General features: G+C 30.6%; 1 long non-coding RNA gene across 1 annotated transcript in view; it reads left to right on the top strand.

Annotated features, from left to right (window-relative positions):
- The window catches only part of LOC142327604 (uncharacterized), a 571,970-nt gene that overhangs the window by 426,318 nt on the left and 121,946 nt on the right, over positions 1 to 23,706 (top strand). The gene's annotated exons all lie outside the window — the stretch shown is intronic.

Below are 23,706 nucleotides of genomic sequence, written 5' to 3'. Positions count from 1 at the left end.
AACAACTGAGTTATTGCAGACAATTAACCCAGCAATACCCTTGCGCACCGTATTGCAAGCTGATAATTTTTATTAATTTATCATTAATAATTTTTATTACATTTAGTGGAGAAGATAAGAACAGGCAAAATTTTATCAATAACTGAAATTCGGAGTGTACATCTCAGAACACTATGTATAGAAATATTTGAGGAAATTTTAAGAAAGTTGGTTTGGTCAATCCTGAGGTACAAGACCAAAAGCAGTTCGACAAACATACATACGTATAGAATATACATATACGTATAGAATATATGTCATTTTGGTTTAGATAAATTAGTCTAAAACGTAAAGATTTAAAGAAAAATTTGATACCCCAATTTTGATATGATCGCCATACTTCCCCCTTTAATATAGCTGTTCTAGTTATATTCGCCAATAAAATAAAACTAATATGAATACGATACATCACAACGGAAAAAAAAAATAAATGTAAATTTTACAATAAACAAAATAACTGTTAATTAAATATAAAATTACTACTTAATAATTTGAAAAATCGTTAAACAAATCTATTTACAATACGATCAAAATATTTTCTAATATGGAAACAATATTACTCTGTCAATGAATTTTTAGATAATACTAATCAAAATAGAATACGATACGAGTGAGGGAGACATTCTACTAAGAACTGAACAATAAGTCTTATCTGTTGTCGGCTGCGAGGTGAAACGAGTCGGCTAGGTTTTGTTGTAATAAGCTCATTCGTGTAAATTCGGGGGAACCGATTTTATCCGAGCAAGAGAGAAACATTCAGTTGTGCGTAGCTTCTGTGCTTGGCTGTTTATCGTTTTACGTTAAATATATTTATATTTGTTCGGTGTACATGTAATTATTCGTGTAACCACTGTACTTATCTTTCAGTGTATACGTTTAGTGCATCATCGTTCTAATACTAAAAAATATTATTGAAGAGTAATTCAGATTGTGTATGTAAGTAAATTTATGTATTTCTCGCACGTATGGAACACAGTAGTTTATGTCGACACATACTTTACATTACGCACAATTTTGTGCACTCCGTACATATATATATATATATATATATATATATATATATATATATATATATAATATACTTAACATATAATGTATCTATATTATATGTTAAGGTACAGTTTAGTTGCAGAAACCTTAAAAATAGCTTTATTAAGTAGTAATGAAGTAGTTGGTTAAATTTATTTAACTATTAAATTTAGATATAAATCGAAAGTATTTATCTTATATTTTAGTTAACAGAAGTCAATTTTTTTCATTCTTAGATTATGATAATATCGAAGAAATTATTAAAAAATTCAACCAAAGCTAGGTTTTACAGAATAATTGATACACACACACACACACACACACACACACACACACACACACACACACACACACACACACACATACACACACACACACACACACACCCACACACAAACATATATTTATATATATATAAGTACACACATTGTAAATCTAATGATTATACGAGTGGAAATAAATATTTTATCTATATATATAAAATTAATATATGCCTTGTAGCTGATTCGTCCAAATAATAACACCCATAATATTAAATCTTTTTTTTTTCTCCTCAGTCATTTGACTGGTTTGATGCAGCTCTCCAAGATTCCCTATCTAGTGCTAGTCGTTTCATTTCAGTATACCCTCTACATCCTACATCCCTAACATTTGTTTTACATATTCCAAACGTGGCCTGCCTACACAATTTTTTCCTTCTACCTGTCCTTCAAATATTAAAGCGAATATTCCAGGATGCCTTAGTATGTGGCATATAAGTCTGTCTCTTCTTTTAACTATATTTTTCCAAATGCTTCTTTCTTCATCTATTTGCCGCAATACCTCTTCATTTGTCACTTTATCCACCATCTGATTTTTAACATTCTCCTATAGCACCACATTTCAAAAGCTTCTAACCTTTTCTTCTCAGATACTCCGATTGTCCAAGTTTCACTTCCATATAAAGCGACACTCCAAACATACACTTTCAAAAATTTTTTCCTGACATTTAAATTAATTTTTGATGTAAATAAATTATATTTCTTACTGAAGGCTCGTTTAGCTTGTGCTATTTGGCATTTTATATCGCTCCTGCTTCGTCCATCTTTAGTATCAATATTAAATCATTAATGTAATATATATATATACGTATATATATTACTTTGAGAAGATTAAGATCGTCATAGAAGTTTTCACTTCGGCCGTGTGTCTAATGAAATAAAATTTTTTTATCCTACAATTTGTTTTTATATTTTTAATTTATCTTATATTGACATTATCTATATTATTTACTTGTACGTTCCAATCAGAATAAAAATTTATTTAAACCAATTAAAAATTATTAATATTTATTATTAATAAAAAGTACTTTAATATATAAACACTAATCCTAGACAAGGTGATGCTTCAATTTTCTTACTTCGTCGATATTGGCCGGTAGATTTACGGCTAAATAAATTGAACTTTTATCATGTCTTTCTAGAAGATTTTCATTATAACGTATCACTTTATCTAATATGATAGATTTAATAAGAATCTCAGTGCTCCTCGCAATCCAGTCATTACTAAATTTTATTTTAAAATGTATATTGTATAATTCTTCTTAGTTTTTTCAGTAATTATTAGAAAATTCCCAACAATACTGAAAATATCTATAAAATTGTTATTGCTTCAATAAAAATAATTGTATTAAAATCATTTAAATTGTTTCAAAATTTGACATCATGAAATTTTACATAATAAAGGAATTATTTTTTTTTTAAACTTCTTGCAAATGTTTAAAATACGGTATTCTAGATATCCAAAAAATCTGTTGTTGAATCATTCTAAGATTGCTTTTTGAGAGAAAGTAAACTTGTCTCAGTTTATTGTAAAAAATTTAGGAAATGAAATGAATCATTGATTTTTTTTTTTTGAAAATACACCCATAGGAATATGTTTTCATCAAAATTAAAAAAGTTAAAAACAAAGCTGTAATACTTTTCTGGCATTATTTATTCATATATAGTGGAAAAAAAATAAATGGAAAAGTTAACTAAGACTCCTTTTTTGGGGTGGAGATAACTTATGATGAAATTTTATTCTAAAATTACCATTATATATTTAAATAAACCAAAAAAATCTATTAATTTTAAAAATTCGGTATTATTTACTTTTTCTATTCCCCATCTCGAAAATCACCTTCCAATAATCTTTTTTTCATTTTTCTACGTTTGCTATGTTAGATGGAAGAAATTTTAAAAAATCCACTGAAAAATTTGCATCCAATAAACAGTTACCTAAGATTTAATTTTCTGGAGGAGGGGGTGAATGTAATGAAATTTTATTGGAATATTGTTAGAAAAAGTTTAAGTAAGCTAAAAGAGTTTTAAAAATTCAAAAACTCGATATTTTTACATTTTGTTCGGCTTCCCCAACTCCAATATTATCCTAAAGTATTTCTTTTGATTACATGTTACCATTACGCCTAAAAAAAAAAAAATCGGTTAAAAAATATGCAATAAATAAAAAGATAACTTTTTTTTGATTTTTAGCGAAGAGGGAATTCGGGGCAAAATATTTCCTAAAATCTGTAAGATAAATAAGCACGCATTTACTGAGCTTAAAGTGGGGTTATATTTGCAATCTTTTGAGAAAATTGATCCCAAATCTAACCCCTGGAAATGTTGACTACAAAATTTTATCATCATGACTCCGTAAGGGAAGACACCCTCCACCTCCCCTCCATTCCGTGCCTTTATGGGCTTTACCGGAGGTCATCTTCGTAACCTCGGCTTTTGACATATTCTAGTCCGCCTCGACCAGGATGCTAGCGATGCGAATACCACGACTGACATTCCCATCGGAGTACTACTAATTAATGAACTCAAAACAATCTCACACAGCTCACCGAGTCTTAAGCAAGACTGAAAATGCCTAACTAACAAAGGAATTGAACTACCTACCCGTAGAAGGCAAAAGTGAGTTCAACACACAACACGAAACATAAAAATATTACATGGAACAATAACAACACAGTAACATTGAAAGCAAACAAAACAAGGACAAGAACAACAAAAACATAATTTATAAAACCAAACATCAACAAAAATAGAATAAAAGAGAAATCCAAGCAGAGCTCTAGATCCCCCTCAGCAATCCTTTCCTTTGCTAAGTATACTACAAAACTCTCCACTATTACCCATTCGGCCTGGCTTCTCCAGTTTACACGGAGATCCAATGCCGACCCGGAAAGATCAAGCCGACGGATGGTCTCCGTACGCGTTAACTCGTATTTCGAGCACTCATAAAGAACATGATAGGTGTCGTCCAATTCTCCACACTGAGGACCAGGCCGAATTTCTGTAGTCTGTCCCTAAAAGCACCATGGCCGGAAAGAAATTGCGTCACATATTTATTAGAGTGCACCCATGAGGCGTCCCGCAAATCGACAACATTTGGAGAGAGATCATGCGTATAACGCCCACCATCTGTCTCATTCCATTTGGCCTGCCACAAAGCATTGCTGTGTTGTTCAATTTCTCGAACTTTATCCGAAGTCAACTCGCCGGACTTCTTAGTAACATACCGCTGCTGCTTCTCAGATGCAATCAAGTCTATCGGTTTCACGCCCGGAATCACCAAGACTGCCTCCCGTGAAATAGTACGGTAACCACCCGTTACCGTTAACAATATTAGGCGTTGAGCCCTTAATAATATGTCCCAATAACTTTTATATATTAGCCTGTCCGCCGAAACAGGCGTTGCGTATAGCATAATAGCCTCGCACACGCCTTAGTTAAGACTCCAATTAGGATTGACCACACGTCTAATACCGAAGAAGGCATGCAGGCCCTCACGACGTATTGAAGTTCTTAAATTGCAGTTTCTCATCAAGAAACACCCCGAGGTACTTTTGAACCTGAACATATCTTAAACGCAATCCTGCCATCGAAAAAAAAAATTTATCAATAAATTGCCCCACATGTAGGAGTCATTATACAAAATTTCATCAAAATCGGTTTATCCAGTCAAAATTTATTAAACTTTAAACACGCCAATCACGTACATATGTACGTACGAATACAACCCCCCATTTTTTTTCGTTTTTTGGGATCCATGCGTCATGAAATGTTGAAATAAAGCCCATACTCCACTTTTTGACTGATACTTTCCTTCTTGCAGCATAGCACTCTAGAGCTATGATAACAGGAAAGTGTAAAATTATGCGTGAATGGTTAGTTTTATAAATTAAAATATATTACTTGTATACATTTAATATGTACATATTTTTCAATTATTTAACTAGTAAATTATTATGGATTCAAAATTTTTAAGGTATTTTTTTTATTTTGTTATAATTTAAGGCAAGATTTTATTTTGGTTAAATTTACCAAATTAAATTTTTTTTTAAAGGTTATAGCAGAATTTAATTACAAGCATTTTATTTGTTTGGATTTAAAAAGTTCCAGCAATTCATGCAACGACCGTTACAAGAAATCAAGTTTTTATTTAAGTCTCCAAGAAACTATATAGTGATATTACGTAACGACCAGCACAGCATTGCATATTTTATACGATATCTGTACTACTTCATTGCTTAGCTCTTGAGATTTATTTTTGAATATTTAAAATCATTAAGATTTAGTTTCCGGTAACTCATGGAATTAATTCAACTCTAAACAGTCGATGCACAGAAAATATTGTAACCAATTACGTTAAAGTAAAAAAAAAAAAATGTCCTTAGTAAACTAATCAAATAAGTCCTTACTGATTAGTTCTTCTCCATAATTCCTCTCACATCTGTACACCATAATATAAGTTCAATGAACATTAAAACTTTCACTTTTACATTAACATTTTATTGCAGTTTAAAGGATCATTTATACTGGATGAAACTTGTGAAGTTTTACTTGTTTGTTTTTACAAGAATTTAGAATGAAATGTTGTACTTTTATGCGATGACTTTACATCAAACCTTTCATCGAAAACGAGAACGATCTTAAAAGTAGAAAACTTTTCGGTGCTGTACTTTTTTTCCTTCTTTTTAGTTTGATTTAACTTCTCTTAACATTCTATCAACAGAACATGACGTAGAATAAAATTTAATTATATAAGCTTTTCACGTACTTTATTTTTAATTTTTAGATTGAAGCAAAAATTAAATTGTTTTGACTGCATAAAAAATGTGCGTCCTTTTAAGACACTAATAACGAAATGTTTTTCATGTAAAGCATTTGATTATTTTTTCATGGTTTTTTGTTTTATTTTTTACAATTATATTGTACATGAAAGAAAGACTGTATTTACGATATTATTCTAATAATATTTATATATGATTAAAAAATAATCATAAATGAGATTTAAAACAATGAATAAAGTTACAATCTAAATGATTTTAAAACAGATTAACTAATTTTATTACCGTAAATAACTAAAGTTTCTTGAAATTTAATTATGAAACAAATGAATAAAACTTTCGGTCGTTATTCATTTTTGTAAGAAGTGTAAATAACGATTTTTTTAATTTTTTAAATCTTCCATGTATTATTTTTCCATTAAAAAAAAATCTTAATATAAGAATAAACAATTAATGCCAAGAAAGTATAACATTTTTATTGTCAGATTTTTTAAATATTCAACAATATCTAAATTTAAAAGTTAATTCGAAGTTAAACTATCAAAAAACCATAAATTTTAATGAAAGTAATTTATTTTACTTCTCTGTCTTGTGCTATAGCTCTAGAAGGGGAAGTATTGTAATCGATCCAGTTTGTCCATATGCAGTTTTCACCGAATTTTGACTTTTAGACACATAAGGAACCCAAAAAACCGGCTGGAAATTTTCCGGATGTTAATGTTAGTATGTACCTGAGTGTGTGTTTGGAGTTTGACTCCACCTTATACCTCCAAAACTACTGGACCGATTTTGACTAAACTTGGTCAGATTACTTCTATGTATGGGCCATTGATGCCATTAAATTTTCAACTTAAATGGTCAAGGGGGTTAGGCTGTAGGGCAAGATTACGCTCAGTATTTAGTGATTTCGCCTAATTAAGGCACATTTGTTAACAATTAAAAAATAACAATATCTGCAAAAAATTATTTTTGTAAAATTGCAACTCCAACCCAAAAAATGTTGTTTTAGTCCTCTGCTATGTTGTGATGTTACAGATGAGCGGTAGAATGAAATAAATGAATAACATTTAAAGTGTAAATAATGTAACTCGGTCTGGCTGAGTCTCGAACTCGATCGCCCGGTTGTCGCGGTACCTGGTGCGTTAAGCCTAGCAGCTACTCCAGTCTCCCGACCGTACAAGCTAAATTTGTTCTATGTAACATGTGAAATTACGTTAGTTAGTGCTGACCTTCACCGCTAATACCGCCACACCCGCGTGAATTATACACGGTATGCGCGCACACTTTAGTTAGAATCATTGAATTAAGTAAACGAAAAAATATTATATTTAAATAAAATAAATAATATTTTAAATTAAGTTGTGTTTGTAAGCCGTGTATCAAAAATACACACAGTGACGGAAAAGTCCTACAAATGAGTTATTAGATTTTTGGAATTTCTTGACCTTTTACGATTTCTTAGCTTAAATTTAAATTAAACAATTTTTTTATAGTGAATGTGATTGTGGTCATTAACAAATCTCTCTTATATGTTATCTATTTACCTAAATAAAAATTTGTCAAAGGATACTTTTAATTATGATATAACATTTGAATTCATTAGAGTTAAAACCCTTTTTTACTCAATATTTTAGGCCTACTTCTATCTCAAACTCTAAATCAAACAAATAAAAAATTAGTTATTACAATCCTTTTAAGTTATTTTATCATTATTATTCTCACAAGCATGAATTTAATGAATATAGGGGTCTGGCTAGACGGGAACCCTGACTGGTTAAATTTCCCCTCATCACGACGAGAAACATGATAATCATAAGCGCGAGCGAAGCCGCGACGTCATTGCTAGTAATTTATAAGGATCTTACTATCTACAAAACTTCTATGTATTATTTTTATTTATGATTTATACGAAAAAACAAAACATATGTATATATGAACTAAAATTCATGTAAAAACTGCAAATAATTTTCGGGTAATTTTATTTCATACCTCAAAACAGAAGAAAATCTGATATGAACATCATATGACTTCCTTTTAAGCCTATTTAATTACATATACACAATTTTTTTAATGAAAATTACATAAAATTCTATTCCATTTTTCATATTTTTCTTTTATTATTATCGAATTATTATTAATTGTAAAACTTTTTTACAGTCAGATGTTAATAATTATTAATAAACCAATATATTTAAAGTAAAAAAATAAGAAGTCGGATACGAACCGATGTGCCTTCTCCTTGTAAGATAAAATATTTCATTAATCAAAATTTTATTTGGCAATAACTATGAAACCAATGAAAATAAGTACCACTTATGATATATCGTTGAAAAGCTTTCAATGAGGGCTTATTATTGCAGTTGAAAAAGTCCAAAATTCAAAAAATTTTGATTTTGGGCTTTTTTTTAAGTTTTGGTTGAGTCGATTGTAATCAAAAGGGGAGGTGCACAACTAGATGTTACAACAATCTTTAATCCAAGATTTCAACATTCTATGGCTAATTGTTTTTGAGTTATGCGAGATACGTACGTACAGATGTCATGCCAAAAATATTATAAATGGAATCAGAGATGGTTAAAATGGATATTACCATTGAAATCGCAACATTTTTCGCGATCACAATAGTTCGTTTACTTCGTACAAGGAAGTAGTACTAATAAACAGAACAACGTATAAGTATAAAAATTAGGTACTTTTAGATAATTAATTGGACTAATGAGATGTCCACTCAATTGCTGACAAGATTAATACTTAGAAATATTACACAACGATGAAAAATCACCTTTCAAAAATATGACATACTTTTTGCACTTTATAAAATCTCTTCACTTCAGAACAAAAAACAGATTAAAATGAATAGATATTGATTGAGATGAACCCTTCGGTAATTCCCTAAATTATTACTAAATGGTCAATTTTTTCTGTTAAATCTTGTTAAAATAAGTCGTTTGGATGACATTGCTGAAAGTGTCATATCGTACTGTTATTGTTCAGCATATTGATGTGTAAATGATCTACGTGCACTTCTCATAGTGTCTTTATATTTTTCGCAGATAAATATAATTATGTTACTTAGCATGTTACTTCATCTGTTTAGAGCATGTTTTTTTAATCCTTGATAAATACGAGGGCTATTCAGAAAGTAAGGAACGTTTTGGAATTTTAAAAAAACCAAGTACAAGAAAAACTTTTTATTATATATATGTGAAAGAGGCACTCAAATACTACTTTTCAACATAATCACCATACAAATTCAGGCACTTATCATAGCGGTGGACAAGCTTTGAAATTTCTGTGTCATAGAATTCTGACGCCTGTGATCTCAACCACTCAGTGACGCACCCATCTTGCACAAAATTTGTGGTAGCCTAGCTTCTGTGAAACAATTTCAAACAATAAAGTCCGTGAAACTTGTGGGAAACATAGAGAAAGCTCAGTTATTGTGAAACGGCGGTTTTCACGAATCTTTTCGTCAACTTTGGAGACCAGATCGTCAGTCACAATGCTCGGACGTCCACTCTTCTCTTTATCGTGAACGTTTGTTCGGCCATTTTTAAACTGAATACACCACTTCCTGACAGAACTTTCACTCATTACGTTTTTCCCGTACACTTCACACAGTTCCCGATGAATTTCTATTGGTTTTAAGTTTTTTGCCAACAAAAAACGAATCACAGACCGCACATCACAATTGGCGGGATTTTCGATTGCAGCACACATTTCAAATTGATATATAAAAAAAACGGGCAGTGCGGAGATGTTCCCGTTGTCACGGCTGGACAATGACTGAGGTGCCGAGCACGAGCACACCAATATATACGCGATTGGCGTGCGCCTGGCGGCGTCAGGTGGAAACGTTCCTTACTTTCTGAATAGCCCTCGTATATACGTAGATTGTTCGTGAAAATATGACTGGAATCTCTGGACGATCATTTCTGCTTGAGCACTTGGTATATTCCATAACTTAAAATTCCGAAAGAGATTTAAAACGGAATAATATAATAAAAATTATAGTAAACTGAAGCCCAGTTATTCAGTAGAATTGTTTAAATTTTAAGACAAGACTTTTACGCCTTAATTTTCGAGATGTAAACTAGGATATTTTAAACACAGTACATAAACTTGGTACAATATCAATATAAAATTTTCTAGCATATTAAACTTAAAAAATACTTCCATTGTTTTTTTTTTTAAGCAGATACCTACTAATGTGAAACTCAGAATTTGATTATTATTCTTAGACAGTTTAAGTAGTATAATAAATGTTACATAATAACATAAGCATAAGTTCGATTCCCCATTGAATAAACTAAGTGATGATTTAGTATTCCTACAGGACGTGAACTAGGGCTATAGTTAGCGAGGGGGAACTGTGACATTCACTCTGCTTCAGACCCGATAGAGGCATTCCCACTGACCCCATTACATCCCAATATATCCTCCTCCAACGTCACCCGACATTACTCTTCTTCCCTTCCTTACCGTACTACACCCCTCATAACCCTCCTACTGGCCTTGATGAAGGCTCACTAAGCTTACCCACTCGCTCTCTCCCTATTCCACTCTCTCACTCTTTCTTTCTCCTCTCGGCTCTAACTCTCATTCTATTTGTGTGATACTCCGTTTACCCCTTCTTTTTAACCACCTTTCTGTAAAAATTTTTGTTTTCCTTTTTTTTATATAAACTCGTATTGGAATAGACGTTTAGTTTGTTAGACTTCAGTTGCAGGCATCTCATTTTTCATTTCGTAGAAATACCAAGAAATAAAAAAAATTACAAATCAAACGACTACATAACCGTTGGACCAGATATCAAATAAACAAAAAAAACTTATTAACCAAATATTATGAACTCATAAACGATTTCCGTAGTGCAGGTAAAAAGGTAGTTTTTTACCTTTCTACGTTTATCTACATTTCATCTGAGAATAACTAAGCTCGAAACCCAGGAAAGCTTGGTATTTATCACATGCTAAAAAAATCATCTTTCATTATAAAAAAGCTCGAGTAAGTAATTATTTTACACGCCGGTAACTACAAAGTTTCCGGCGTGTAAAATAAATAACCCAACAATTATTTTAAACAATTTGATGAATGAATTAAACAATTTTTTATGAAAATAATTTTAAATATATTTTCATTCCCTACAGATAAGGTCAATTTTTTTCTAATCTTCACCAATTTTCAGCTGTTTGTCACAAACTACACAATTATATTAAAATCTCAACGATAAATTTTGGCCTAAGAGCTGAAAAATACATCCAAAATTTATAAACTCATAAAAATTATCTAACAATTAACCACCTCTTAAGACGACAACTAAGACATTCACAGATTAAAAATTATCTATTTATCATCAAATTTAATTAAAAATAGCTTTTTTCACTATTGATTTTAATCATATATGATTTTATATTAAAAAATTGTAAAACTTTTCGATTTTAATCAAAAAGTCTACACAAGTTTTATTGATTGACCTTTTATTATTTAGTTTTCAGTTTTTTGATATAATAAAAATTTAATATGGAGATCACATGACTTCCTTGTACGCCTATTAAATTACATATACACATTTTTAATAGTACATTAAAATTTATTTTATTAATAACTTCTGATTTTTTTATTGTTATTATTGAATTATTATTTATTGTAAAACTTTTTTTTACAATCAGAGGTTAATAATTATTAATAAATCAATATATTTAAATTTAAATAAAAAATAGTTATAAAAAAGGAGATGAAGTCTGATTCGAACCGATGTGCCTTACCCTTGTAAGATCGAAATATTTCATTAATCAAAATTTTATTTGGCTATAACTATGGAAGCAATGAAAATAAGTACTATTTATGAGATATATCGTTGAAAAGCTCTGAATGAGGGCTGATTACTGCAGTTAAGAAAAAGTCCAAAATACAAAAAAAAAATACAAAATCCAAATGTCTTGGATTTTGGGTTTTTTTTGGACTTTTTTGTCAAGTCAATTGCAAACAAAAGGGGAGGTGCACAACTAGATGTTACAACAGTCCTAAATCCAAAAATCAACATTCTACAGCTAATCGTTTTTGAGACACACACATATATTTATATATGTATGTGTGGGTGTGTGTGTTTCGTACACTTATAATACTTTCATAGAAAGTATTTTAAAGTTCTATTTTTCTTAATTTTTTTAATTTAAGTTGTAATTTTTTTAATTGTTTTATATGGTTAAAATAATCTCATTTTCTGTAAGCAAATTAATGTTGCAGCAAATCAGGTTTTCCTTGCATCATTAACCCAGTAGAAACACAAAAATAGTCATAAATGAAGATGGTAAACGAATGGAAATAGGTTTTGCTTAAATTTTCTACAAAATCCACAGATAGAAATAAAACATTATCTTACCAATTTAACAAAAAACCTTTTAGTATTTATGGAACAATCGCTAAAAATATTGCATAATTTGGCTTCGTACGAAAGTTGTGAAAAATAAAATTATCTTCAAATATTAAAGCTCTTAACTACTTAGGAAACACTACTGACTTTCATCTCGAGTAGAAAGAACACAGACAAAAACACTCAATAAGAAGGTTAGAAATGTAATATTTACTTTCTATATTCTGCAGAAAAAATACAATAAACACTAAAAACCTATTATAAATGCATGACTCCATATTAAGCATGGGTTGAAATTTACAAAAATTCATATAGATCAATTAAAAATAACACAGAAAGGAGTTGTAAAGCTGTTAGACCACATAAGACATTTACAAATGCTGAAAGATTCGACTTAACGACTGCTGACGTAATGAAACTTTACACATTTAACCCACTAACATACATCTAATCTATGAAACCTTTATTTTTTCCGGATATTTCGATTTATCGAGTGTCCGGAAATTTTATCGAAGGAAATGCAACGCGGAAGGTACAACTTCTCTATTTCGTCATGTGTTTAATTGTCGTCACACAACTCCTTGTTCATGTAGCTCTTCGACGATCTCCGCTTTGCTGCAATACAGCAAGACGTTTCAAAAACAACACCTTTGGGATAATTAGCGTACCATGCGGCGTAACCTCAATGTCAAAAACTCAATTTTCTTCACCTTGAAAACCATGACGATTATAAATAGTTAACGCTTTCAGCAAACAGTCCAATATTCGTCTTTATTACCTCTTTTACCGGTCCTCCAGCCGCTTCAGTGATGCCTCGCGTTATCATTATTGGTCGAATTTACCAAAATCTGCTTCTTTCCTTCTGGTAACCAAATATTCTAATACTACAGCGCTGCCTTTCGGTCGAAACTTAGATCGATCCGCTTTTTCTACATTCGTAATCTCTACCGTCTTCCTTCGCTTCACTTGCGAACACAAAATTCTCGTACAAAAAGATCCTCGTCACGTGGACGAGGGTTTTATGTGAAATAAAATACAGAATATGTGGAAGTAGAAATTTCCATACAAGCAGATTCGCCAGGCAAGATATCGCAAGGAGCGGGGGTGAAGAAGAGACATACCCCTGATCACTGATTCTGCCTGGGTTCCCCCAGCACCCGCCTACCTCAGATTTAACCCGTGCCGGGGAACCAGGTACTCCTGACCCACTATACTGACATCCCAGGTGTCGCATGTGGCAGTAAGGGCTTTAATACACTTACCTATGGGAGAATTCCTGGCAAGGGCATAAGTGACTGACTAGGTTGAGCGGTGCTAGACTTCGGCACAGTAAGCTCATATCAGTTCACCTCAACCTGGTTTCCACAACCGTGAGGAGGGGTAGGCATTCCCTGTCCGCACTCCATCCGACGACGGCAAAAATCACTGTCATGTCTCCCGATCTTGCTGAAAGCAGCCAAGCCGAAAAGCACAACCATAACCATCTTGGACAGCTAGGGATCCCCAACCCATACTCGATAGGGAGTTCCTGAGCAATACCTATGTCCCGTTGGCCGACTTAAGCGAAAAATCCAAATCACCATGACGTTCCCCGATCCGGATGTGTGCGTAGGTGCAACTGCACGGATGAGGGATTGAATTTTTTTGAGACAAAGTAGCTAGAGATAATTTAGATATCGATGTGCCGATAATTTCAAAATATACGTATATGTATCCTGCTGTACCATGCCTTAATGTCCTACATGTCGAGTAATGTACAACTATCAGGAAGCGTGAAAGATTATTTACACCCGATATGAAGGAAGCTGTCAAGAAAAACTTTTTTTGGCGTTGATTGAGGTTCACTGGCCTATTAGATATCAGTTCGTACGGTGCTCTAAATACGCAACTTGGTATCGAATCACTTGTAAATCGACGAACTTTCATGGATTTGAATTTCATCATGGATAATCTACATGGAATTTACTGTCTACTCAGGAGACTGCGTTGATTCTTACGAAAAATATAACCGTTTTTCGACTATTTTATACAAGAAGGCCATTTGAATGTTCTTCCGTCACAAGGTACCTAAATTTAGCAAATATATTTGTTGAATCGATCGATTATTTGAGAGACTAAGGACTGAGTTATCTGCCTCATCAGTGTCGTTTGATTATTTTAAACAATTTATTTTATCTGTTTTATTGTCCTTTTCTGTTCTTAATTACCCTATTATTATTATTGGGTTGTTGTAGTTTTATAGATTTTGTAGAATTTTATCTTATGGATTATTTTTCTTTTTCTGCCCCTTATTCTGCTGGATGGTTTTAATCTGTCTTTACCTATTATTATTATTATTATTATTATTACTACTATTGTTGTTGTTATTCAGTGTATTACCACTCTTATAGAACGTTTTTAGTCAGCGACTCAAAATGCTGCTCAGAGAAAAATGAATGTAAAGTGGGAATAAATTTGTTTTACACCATACTATTTATCCAATAATAAGGCAATTTATACCAGAAATCTTCTGTAATATTTAATAAACGTAGTAAAAGAATTATTCGGATCCACAAAGATGTCCTAAGTTTTTAACAAAAGTTGTTTAACTAAACAAACAATATGGAAATTTCTAATATTTATATATATATATATATATACCGGTATGTATTACTTTATTAAATAGTATTTCCTCCAGCACATAAAAATATGAAATTATTACTGCTCAGATATTTCTTTTCACAACACAGCACCGCTAGACGTTAACTACAGAGTTCAGAGCGCTTTTTATTTTCCATCTAAGTTAAGATTTAAAAAAAAGATAAAAACAGTTAAAATTTTATAAGAAAGTTTATCTTTTCGCTTTTCAGTATAAAAATAAGTCATTTTTTTTTTTTTTTTTTTTTTGATAATATTTAATAAATTTTATTTATGAAGTTAATTTTACATATTATGAATTTTACGATTAAAAGATTTTGATTAATAGAAGTTTTAATTTTCTTTTTACAATTAAATTAATTTATTCAGTCTTACTAATCATATTTTTTTAATAACTGATATTAAATTTCTTTATAAAATAAAATTATATCTACTTACAAAACATAATTTAAAATAATCAAAGGAAATTAAAATTAAGTAAGTTCATTTCATTTTATATTTATTTCATTTATGTTTTAATAAAGTCAATTTATTTGTTATGCGGCTTACTTAAATTTTATAATAACATAGAATTCATGTCACAGATTTAATTACACTTTTGCGCGCTTCATTAATATTCATGGAGCAAAAAATGATGCTGAAGGGAACGGCACCTTATACACCACACAAACTCTAGAATAAAAAAAATCTGTCCTTCAAACTTTTAATAAAACATGCAGTCACAAAAAGTAATCTAATTTAAATAATTCTCATCAAGCTTATTTTTTTATATATTTTTTTACTTTAATAAATTAATTTAAATTTTCATTTAAAATTTGGTTGAGTTATAATAATATTAGTTATTGTTTTCGTTACTTTATTAAGCGAGTTACTTTATTTTTGTATTGAGATTATCTTCACAATAAGTTACGAGCCTAATTTACAGTTTATGATTCTTTTGTCCGGTTTTAAACCGCTATCTCAAAGATAAATAATAAAGCTACTTGAATCAAATTGAAAGCAATTACACTTTTAAATGGATTGAATCAAGATTTCTCAATATCACAGAAGATAATTAGTATAAGCTAATCGGTTAGGTAGTAACAACTCATACAACACACAACTCACTTTCATTTAGTAGTAACAACTCACTTTCATTTATGGTTGCCTAGGGCTCATGTAGAGGCCCCTACTTCAGGTTCTATGATTTTAGCTGGTGTTATATTAAAGTTGGGGGATATGGATTTATTCGTTGTTTGGGTTATATTTATTATTTTTTGTTTAATTATGGTTATTTTTTGTTAGTATTTGTTTATTTGGTTGTTTTTTGTTAGAATGTTTTGTATAACTCAGAGAGATTTAAAAGTTCCTGTTGCATATTCTTCTGTTTGTCATATAAGTTTAGTTATTTGTGGTTTATTTACTATAAATGTAGTTTATAAAATATGACTTGTTGCCCTATTTCGATGTTTTATTAGCTTGTATTCACTAATTGGAAATAGATCATTATAGATAAATAATTTTGTAAATTTTATTTTTGAAACAGAATATGATATGATATTTAAAATTAATCTTTATTCCTTTACTTCTTTGTTAAATATTTTCATAAAAAGTTTTGCTTTTTCTGAATTTTATAAAATTTAAAACATTTATATCAAAATAAAATACTAAAACTATATAGATAACACTTCAGTCACTAATAGGTAAAATTAACCATTCTGCTGCTAGGTATTCTTTTTCTTACGAATTGCAAATTATAATTTGTTCAATAACAACGATTAACCATCAGAACCAAGTCAACCAATGACGTGTAGTTTAAGGTGATGCATAATATTAAAACTGATATACAGTGCCCCACTAAGAAAGGAAGAAACTTTCACTACAAGTTGTACTGGTTAAAGTAATTAAAAACAGTTCATACAAGCATATGTCTGGAAACGCTTTGTTTTAGAGTTACGGCTAGCGAAAGATTTCGCCCGGATTTCAGCTCTTCTAATAAAAAGAAGTCCTACTCTAATTTTTGAAATCCAATTTAAGAAGTAGAATTGGTGGTTTCTTATGTAATTTAGGCTGGGAAATAGGAGAAAATAGGTCCCAGAATTGTAACTCTGGTAGCTTTTAAGATATTCGTCGTAAAACACAAAATTCTATAGCGAAAAACAAGTTTCTTTAGGTTTGTAATACAACAGCTTTGTTAAATGATTAATAAATGTGAAAGATTTAGTAACAAAACTTGTAGAAAATTTAATTCTGAGAAAATTAATGTAAATACAGTCAATAAAAAGTAAATAAAAACTTTTAAAAATCATTTTTTTTTTATGAAAAGTAGACAGAAAATCGTATTATTCTTTCTATATATAATAAACATTATTTTAAAATATAAAAGGATTACTGAAAATACAACATATTTTTTAATATAACTGTGAATGAATTTATCAGTTTATCTAAAACATCCTGGTAACTTCGTGATTTACGGATATCTAGAAAATTTTGGCAAGTGTCTTTAAACGTTGTGCTGTCCAAGCAGTGAGTTCTTAATCGGTCAATACAGAGTTACACACTAACCAGAGGGCAGACTTTGAGAGTGAAGAGAGGAGGTTTGGTATTGACGAACTGAGATGGGCAGCATCAAGGATTAATATGAAGAAGAACCCGGGCCCGGATGGCGTATCTGGTGTGCTATTGAAGGAGCTAACCAGTGCGCTTCCGTGGTTCGTCCTAGAGGTCCTGACTAAGGCATTGGGGGTGAGATGCTTTCCTAGATCGAGGAAGCAAGGCAGGCTCCTTCTAATTCCAAAACCGACGCCTGCTGGCCATGCCGTGAGATACCGGCCGATATATTTGTTGCCTTCCTTAGGCAAGTTATACGAGCGACTATTAGCAGACAGGATTCGAGCTGAGTTAGAGAACTTTGGAGGTTTTTCACAAGCCCAGTACGGTTTTGTCAGGGGAAGATCGACCGTTGATGCGCTCCGTAGAGTGGTGGAATGAATTGGATCGTGCTCAAGGAAGGAGTAGCTCAAGGAAAGGAACATCAATTCTTACTTGATGGCGGCATTCAATGACTTTCTCCATGAATGAGATCTGCTACGGCGACGGAGGAGGGGGATGTCCGATTCCAATTGCAAGGAGGTGTACCCCAGGCGTCGGTATTAGGAGATTTTGGGGTGTATCTTCACAGGTTTGGCGTACGTTCCAAAATTGTATCTACTGTGGCCTCTTGGATATCCCCATACATTTTATTGCTGCCCTAGATGGGCGGAATTGAAGGAGGGTCTCACTTGGGGTGGATCACGCTGGATGCTACAGTTGGCTATATATATTGGTGGGCTTGGGCAAGCGGAAGGAGATAAAGAAGCTCGTGGCTGACATCTTAAGGCAGAGGGAGGTCGACTACCGTATTTGGGGGCAGACTGAGGTGCCTGCGAGGGGACATGGGGTGAAGGACAGCCCCCTGCGGAACTACTATTCATCTTTGCTGGCACGAATGGGCAATAGTGATGAGATACAATTACTCCCGATCCCGCATGTAGAAAAAGACCGAGTCCCGGTGAGGATGCCCCTTCGGAGATGTCTCCATTTGAGGCATCCCCGAAGCCAAATATAACACATAGCCGGGAGTTCCGGCTTCATGGGTGGGCCCCAGGAACGACATAGTCGGGCCTGATTACCCACTTCGGCGGCTTGAGACAGGCAAGAAGATAAGATCCAACCGACGGGCTGACCTGTCATACCGGACGTAATGCCGTAGACAGGAAGGCCCGTTAAGAGTTTTATGGACACTCTCCTGGGTTGAGTTATACTTGATTGTAAGTCCGGCCCAGGGGAGTAGGGATAAAAAAAAACACAGAATCAAACATTTCATTTCTAATCATTTCCCCTATTTATGAACCGTATTTAGATTTCTTTTGTGCCGATTGAGATCTGGTGTTAGATCTGAATTATCCGTCTCACATGTTCTAATGATACGTCTAATATGTTCTAATAATATTTGTCTTTACTATTTTTATCTTAAGACTTGCATATTAATCCTGAATTCTTAATAATTGGGCCACCAGCCCAGATTTTTACGAGGTTCTTCTACAAACTTCTTTCTGCACCAGTTCGTCTTAAAAATTTTCATTTTGCATATTATCAACCCAGTTAATTTTTTAATATTCACTTGTAATAATGTATTTTAAAATCTTTCTACTTTTTACTGACTATCCTCTTGATCAAATATACTTATTGATGTAAGCTACTATAGATTTTCCAATAAAAATTATTTTTTTGTTTAATTTATTAATGATATCATCTTTCATTAATCCTTCTAACTTTTTTTCGAAGTAAAAAATATTTTTAACTTTCATATTTTATTAAATAATTGTTAAATTTTATATATAAAAATAAGTAAAATATTTCAGTTTTTGTATATATATCACACATGTATTTAATCATTTTTGTTATCCTTTGTTTTATTTCTTTTCTGTCATAAGTGATTGGTAATTTGGGAAAACATTTCATTTTGTTAAACATTACATGTGTTCGATTAATTTAATGAAATAGATTAATAATTATTTATTAATTTAAAGATCTAATGCACTTGTTCGTTTGGTAATTCATTTATTTATAACGTATAAAATTCAATGTTTTTTTTTATATTTCATTTTTTCAGGCGTATTGTTTCAGAAACTTTTTTTTTTGTAAAAGTAACTGATATTTTATTCATACTATATTAGTTTGTTAAATTTATAAAATGTTATAAAAGTTGTATGTTTTTAACAGTAAAACTTCGTTATAGTACCTTTTGACGTTGTATTTTAAATTTAGTTTACCATTTTAATTTAAAAAGCATTTCATTATTTTATTATATCATTCTGACGGTCTTTTTATACAGTCTCAACAGTTTCAAATAAATAATACATACAGTATATTTTTAGATCTAGAAGAAAATTAAAATTGGAATATGAATTTTGTATTAATTAAAAGCGTGTAAAAAATGATACTATTGTTTAATAATAGGTAAAAGCTACTGTCGCTATAATTAAAGTATCTATAAAATCTTCATTTTCATTTCGTGTTAGTTAAAATTGTCATTTAAATTTTAATTGGATATCGATAGAATATTTTCTATAATTAAAATTTGAACTGTACTAAATAATCAGGTATCGGTAATTTATTACTCATTGCGACCATATATGCATTTCGGCCCAAATTGGACCAATTACAAAAGTAATACTTTCCCTTCAAGAGCTATAATTTTGCTATAGCGCTATCTGGATGGGAAAGTAAAAAATATTTCTAAGGTAGTCACCTCGCTCTGGTTGAAATTTTTTTCCTATATATTTCTTGTATTTAATTCAAAGTTTAACAGAAAAAATCTCATATATTTTTCTGAAAAAAAAAATTTTTTAATTTTGAGAAGCTATATTTTCTCAGTTTAAAAATATAAATTAATGTTTCCTTTATTATATTGAATTGTGTTATAATAAAACTGTAACAATCGTTTGACAACAGAGTGTTATAAAACAATCATATTTAAAATAAAAGTTTTTTTTATTATAAAAAAACGAAAGTTTGTAGCATTTCCATGTTATGTAATCCAGTTCTAATTTACATATTTATGTTTGTATGTCATTAGTATATAATACATACATGATAATTTTTGGAGTAGGATTGACTTTTCTTTTAAATTAAATAAAAAATTGTACGGGCCACTCTTTGAAACACAAAATACGCGTAGGAAGGCTTAAGTTACAATAAATTACTATATGAGATAATTTTAATTGATATAAAGCTAGTAGAGAATACTATATTATTTATTGAACGTGATACCGTTGCTAAAAATGAAAGGAAAATATTCAATATTTTCCATTAAAAAGAAAATTACAATAATAATTCAAACTTATTTTTTGGAAGAAAGTAAATTATAATAATAATAATTATTACTATTATTTTAAACTCAATTCGTAGAATTGAGTAGTCTTAATTTTTATAAAAATTATAAATGAATTTTTTTTTATAAGCGCAGTCATTATATTGCCATGAAATATTTGAAGAAGTTTCAAATGAACTAAAAGATCAATTGCATAATAAGGAAAGTCATAGAAATTAAAACGACTCTACGTCGGTGCGTGAACACACTACGAAAGCATTCTTCTTCGGCAATATTATATGAATAATTAATGGTACAAAATAATGTATACGCAATACACACAAATGATATATGAACTAACAATGAAATACACATATAAAAAATTATTATTTATTTACGTAAAACGTAGAAAAATATAAACTTAACACTGAATTTCAATCATCGCATTCCATCACAGTAATTATTGGTTTGCGGTAACTGAAGTAGGATACAAATGTTTGAGACCCTATTTTGTTTAAGTATCTTGAAAAAAGAGCATCCAGTGGTTGTGCCATATTTTGTTGTAGATTGCACCAGTTGACTATTCATTGATAAATTGAATGTTTCAAAAAGAAACTGCTTAAATGCTTTTGATTTTTCATCAGAAAAATTGTGACCATTGAAGTCACCAGACAAAGTAGTAATTCATAATGTTTTAGCTTATCTATTGAGAAATTTGTTTATTATACTCTGTTAGTATTCTCTTAACGAACATTATTATTTCATTAATTTCTTTATTTGTTAAAATGTATACAACTGCCATATCCAATTCAATGCCGTTTTCTCAGTTACATTCAGCTGAAAAATGTCTAATATTTGAAATTCATAGACTTATCTCACCACCTTTATTTGTCATAGTTATATCAAATTTTAAGGTTATATTTGTAATATAATTTTTGTTTGAAATATTGAAAATTCTGCTGCACGATTTTCTTCTCTTTTAAATTTAGTAATGTAATTGAAATAGATCTACCATTTATATACAGATATGTTAGTACCTAAATATAACACGCAGTAGCCGTAGTGGGAGAAACAGCTGACGTGTGACTCATTTTCGTGACGCTCGGTTATTCACATTTGACTCCCTATCCCGAAGCCTGGATTAAGAAGCTTCGCTTCAATAAAAAAATTGTGAAAGTTCTTTTTGCAATATTTACTTTTTCATCATTGTATGCTATTTAATACATTTTAAAAATAATGATTGGTTATTATTTGTTATATTTATTTTTTTTTTTTGCATTGATTTATTTTGAGTTTATATTATTATTATTATATACAATCTTACCTTCAAAAGTTCTGCACATGAAATAAAGTGAATATTTGAATCTAACCCTCCCTGTAACTGCTAGAAATGCAGAATTACTTATTATCGGACTGAATATCTTTGTGGTATTTAACAACACTAGCCCTCTCGAGTTATCCGAGCATTTTTTCAAAAATTATTTATAAATGATTAAAATTCATTAAATTTTTATCTGATATTCACCCCCATAACTTACTACATTAAAAAAAAATCTGATATGGACAACACATAACTTCCTTGTACGCCTATTAAATTACATTTACACATTCATTTAAAATGAAAAGTACTTAAAATTGTTTTTCATTAAAAACTGATATTTTTTTCTTTTTTTTTTGTTATTATTGAATTATTATTAATTGTAATTTTTTTTTACAATGAGTGGTTAATAATTATTAATAAATCAATATATTTAAATTAAAAAAAAAAGTTAAAAAAAAGAAGATGAAGTGTGATTCGTCTGATATGCCTTCCCCTAAGATCCAAATATTTAATTAATTAAAATTTTATTTGGCTATAACTCCGAAACCAATGAAAATAAGTACCACTTATGATAAATCGTTGAAAAGCTCAGAATGAGAGTTTATTATTGCAGTTAATAAAACGTCCAAAATCCAAAAAAATGGATTGTGGATTTTTTTGGACATCTTTGGTTCGTCTATTGTAATCAAAAGGGGAGATGCACAACTAGATCTTACAACAGTCGTAAATTCAAAATTTTAACATCCTACGGCGTATCGTTTTTGAATTACGATACATACGTCGATGCATTACGATACATACCAACATACATACGTACATACAGACGTCAAAATGGTTCCATGGATGATCCAAATGGATATTTTCTTTGAAATCTGAAAACCGAAATTTTTCGCGATCACAATACTTCTTTTACTTCGTACAAGGAAGTAAAAATCGTAAATATCGTATCGATATTATTAGTATCAAGAACACAATTCGATGCTTAACTATACGAAAACAAACATGCTATTACGATATTATCCATATATCGATAGTATAGTATTGATTATATCGGTACTAAGAATTATATTGACAAAAACGTATTTTTTTCTTAAATTACAGTAAGAAAATTATAATCTGTGTAATTATAAATTAGATTGACCAATAATTGGCTATGATGAAAGTTTATTAAGAAAATTACACATCCATTGTTATCAAATTTAGAGGCTAATTAATTGATCGATATTATTAAGTAGAAACATCGATCAATCCAAAAAGATCGATGTTTCTCAATTATTGATACAAAAAAGATCAATTATTAAACACAATATGGAAAAATTCATCAGTTTCAGTTTTCGGTTTCAGGTAATAAAAGCTTTCTTTATAATCTACCG

Source organism: Lycorma delicatula, chromosome 7 (genome assembly GCF_047948215.1).
Source record: "Lycorma delicatula isolate Av1 chromosome 7, ASM4794821v1, whole genome shotgun sequence".
Classification (NCBI taxonomy): Eukaryota; Metazoa; Arthropoda; class Insecta; order Hemiptera; family Fulgoridae; genus Lycorma; species Lycorma delicatula.
Note: the sequence above shows the minus strand (reverse complement) of the source record. Positions and strands in the feature narration are given on the sequence as shown.